The sequence below is a fragment of the Aplysia californica genome, unplaced genomic scaffold (assembly GCF_000002075.1).
Source record: "Aplysia californica isolate F4 #8 unplaced genomic scaffold, AplCal3.0 scaffold00035, whole genome shotgun sequence".
Classification (NCBI taxonomy): domain Eukaryota; kingdom Metazoa; phylum Mollusca; class Gastropoda; order Aplysiida; family Aplysiidae; genus Aplysia; species Aplysia californica.
Genome location: NW_004797305.1, coordinates 1510644 through 1514221, shown reverse-complemented (window position 1 = coordinate 1514221; position 3578 = coordinate 1510644). Strand labels below are relative to the sequence as shown.

Sequence of the window (3578 nt, the reverse complement as noted above, 5' to 3'; positions counted from 1 at the left end):
GGTGTTTACCTTCTACGTACTTTTACTTCTAATGCTGCAGCTTTGATTCTGATGAGACTACATATTCAGTCGTTGGTGACGAAAGCTTGTTTAGTCACACCTCACTCGGACTGCAGTTCTCGAAAGCGTAGATCTAGCTGTTTTCTTCACAGTCCAGTCCCAGCTTTCTACGTGTATATGGTAAAGGAGTTACGCTTGTTAGTGTGTGTATTGTTTGTGTTCCCTTTTTACTTTTTACCTCATTTAAAACAGAAACCCCAGTTTTGTATGTTTGATTGTTTTAGAGTAAAAAGAAAGCTTCACAATTTTTATAATTATGTGCGCACACGCGCTTGTCTTTCGATGACGTGGGGAGCGAATTAAGAAAGGCCGGAGAAGCTGATGTGACCGGAGACGAAACACCCAAAAAATCTTTGTTTTATGTCACTATACGATATCAACTATTTTTAAAATGTTATTTGGTAGCTATTATGAACGTTTCGTCTCAAGGCCAGCCTACATGTCCCTTTGATGTAGTGGATTATACTGATTCCGTGTTATTGGATATATATATATATATATATATTTAATATATACATATATCAGTCTTGGGCTTTTTGCTCCGGACGTCAACGTTATTCACCTGTTATCCTCACCCTCCCGGGAGTTTCCTGATAGCTGAATCCTTACCGTGTGGTTTTGGAGATTTTGTCAGACGCACTCCCTTCACTCTTGTTTATACATGTGACCTGCAGGAAGTAGGAATGTTCTACTCGATATCTAATCAGCATGAACGTAACGCGCAATCACAACTTGATTAATAGAATCCCTTGGCCAACTGGCTCTTTATTTAAAGGCAGTTTGTGTTTAGTTTGGCGTTGGGCCATGAACCGCTGCTGTGAAAGTAGTGGAGGTTCTTGGCCGTTGCCCGCAAAGGGCTTTAGTTTGATCCCCGCTTGAGGTAGTTTATGTTAACGAGTATCTCCCCTGTATCCCACTCAGCCTTAGTTAGCCGCGGCATGCTGTCGGCCTTCCAAATAATCTTAATTTTGTAGTTGTGGGAGCTAAACAATTCCAATCATTGAGGCAGTGGACATTTTTCTTGTCAAGTGAGATGTGTTAACCTATTGAGGGCACGCGTTCCTGGTCATTTGACAACGCTGAAAGAGGCCATGTTTAAGGCCACTTTAAAAAAAAAAAAGCATAACTTCATAATTCATACACATATTTCAAAATTCTGCTTCCTCCTATATCTCAAATGTATAAAGACAAGCAACAACATGCATACTACGAAATATGCAGATTCGTGTTTCTGATTTGTGTATGATGGCAACAAATGTGCCGAAATATTGCTTTTAGTCTTCTGCTGATAGGACATATCGTGACCTCTACGTCTCAAAAGAGTTAAAAATCGTCGCCTAGATCATTAACCCTGTGGTGCACGTGCCCCCCCCCCTCCCTAGTGGAGATTATGAACTGCCGTGAATGAAGACATCAGGCCCAAACCTGCTGGGTATCTATCACCCGTGCTCTTTGCTCAGACAACATTGGGGCCTTGACGATCTGCCTGCACATTGATGTTCACGGCCTTTTTACTCCACCCCCTTCCATTTTTTTGTCGCCAAGCACTCACCGCTTCTGAACTGGATTTCTTTTTTTTTAAAACCCCATTTATTATTCTAAACTCCCTTTGCGTACAGGTGCACTTAAAGCCCTTTTGGGGGTGTAGGTGTTATACGGCGCTCGCAACTTGAGTGCGCGGGACACAATAAACATTTTCAGTTGGTAGTTGAACTTTGCCTGAGTGGCGGCGGAAGCCTACTCTGATCGATTTTGGACCACCAAGGGATCTTTAACGTACGCAGCTTGCACAAGGGACCTCCGAGATTTTTCGCCCTTGTCCAAGAAGGCTAGGTGTATTATCTTTCCTACCATAAGATCGTAAAACCCTTTGAGACCGGCGTCTGTGTGTTGTTGGAGTCAGGTGCTTCGTTGTCACCCGCAGAAGACACGAGTTCGATTCCCTTATGAGGAGAATTTTTATCAAGTACCTCGATCTTTCTTCTGAGACGTTGTATCCCTATCAACCTAGGTTGGCCCTGACAGGCAGGCTCGAAACCTGCCTCTTGAATAATTTCAATTGTGTCAATGGAGGCGTAAAATCAGTTACATAAAAAAAAGAATTAAAAACTAAAAACCTATGAGCACTGCCCCTTTTTACCCCCAGGGCTCTTGCAGCCGAACTCCTAACCGAAAACGTACAGATTTAGGAGTGCTCAAAGGGACGCCGATAGCTCAGTTAGTTCACGCTGAACTACGGGTGCCGTTGGCCCTGGTTCGAATCCCAAAAAGGCTTGCTCCTATCGGAGATGCGCGTTACGCTCGGAGGTCACGCCTCTTAAATGTATTGCTTGTAGTGTGAAAGGGGCTTAAAAACCCCTTGCTATCAGAGATCCTTTCTCGCCAATGTATACGCTCCGGTCCGTAAGGTTAGGCAGAGCGCTTTGTCGTGATTTTGTGTGAAGCGTTTGCTGTTCACGTGGACACCATCGCTGCTTGAATTCTGTGTATATTGGGGTTGGGGCCAAGTGGTGGCAGTTTAATACCTCAAGTTGGGGGGTTCCACGGCCAGACACAGTGCATTGTGTTGTGTGAAAGGTCTTCCAATAGTGTTGTTCACGGGGGTTTCTCTGTCATTGGTCATTCGTCATTGACACGGTTTTTAACACCGCTTTCAGCGCTGTTACGTTCAGGTTGTTTAAGAGGAGCGACCCCGGAATATTTTACGCCCGTCTCCGAAAAGAAAACCGAGCCAAATGGGCGGAGAGCCGTGTAAAGCAAAACAAAACACAAAACAAAACAGAAAAACAACAACCAAATTTCAAAATGCGGCCTTGGAGATTTGAAACCAGGGCCATACGCTTCTTAGTCTAGTATATAATAATAATAATATATATATATATATATATATATACAGCAACTGAGCTGACGGTGTGTCCGGTTTCTCTGTGATGATGTGATCGTCTCTTCTGGGGCGGAGTACCCGTGCGGTTACAGCCAGGGTGTTGTTGACATTTTTAATTTTTATTTGTTTGGTTGGTTGATTGGTTGGTTGGTTGGTTGTTGCTCTTTTTTTGTAAAGATTGCGTTCACTCTTTGCCCATTTTTATGTATGTTGTCCTATTACGAGGTGATTGGATCCCCGATATAAATAGTTTACATCGTGTTAGATTTTGAGATTTCAGTCATTGTTGATTTCAAAGGTAAAAAACAACAACACAACTTTCTGTACCGTCTAATTTGGAAAGTTTGTTGATAGTGGGTAGCAGCTGGTTGAATTTTTGGAGCTGACGACCTGTGGATGACTTTACAGGCCTACTATTTTTACCCTTCTCTTTCGATTTTGATGCACGTCCAGTCATTATGTTTCAACTGATAGTCTTGCTTTTTTTTTTTTTAGCGTAAAACTGTCACTGTTGATTATTAAATCTTTTTTGTTAAACGTTTTTCAACTGGCGCATCTTATACACATGTTTTGTTTTACATGTGTGTAGAAGAAGAGGCTTATGACATGTAGTAGCTGCTGATATATACCCCCC

The 3578-nt window shown here is 42.6% G+C and overlaps 1 protein-coding gene across 5 annotated transcripts in view; it reads left to right on the top strand.

The window, feature by feature from the left end:
- The window catches only part of LOC101849032, a 56450-nt gene that overhangs the window by 6364 nt on the left and 46508 nt on the right, over window positions 1-3578 (top strand). Inside the window, exon 1 of one of the 5 annotated variants that reach the window (XM_035973866.1) lies at window positions 2560-2637. The exons of 2 other annotated variants lie outside the window; for them this stretch is intronic. The gene's annotated coding sequence lies outside the window, so the exon portion shown is untranslated. 2 more of the 5 variants (XM_035973868.1, XM_035973865.1) reach the window with 2 other exon arrangements.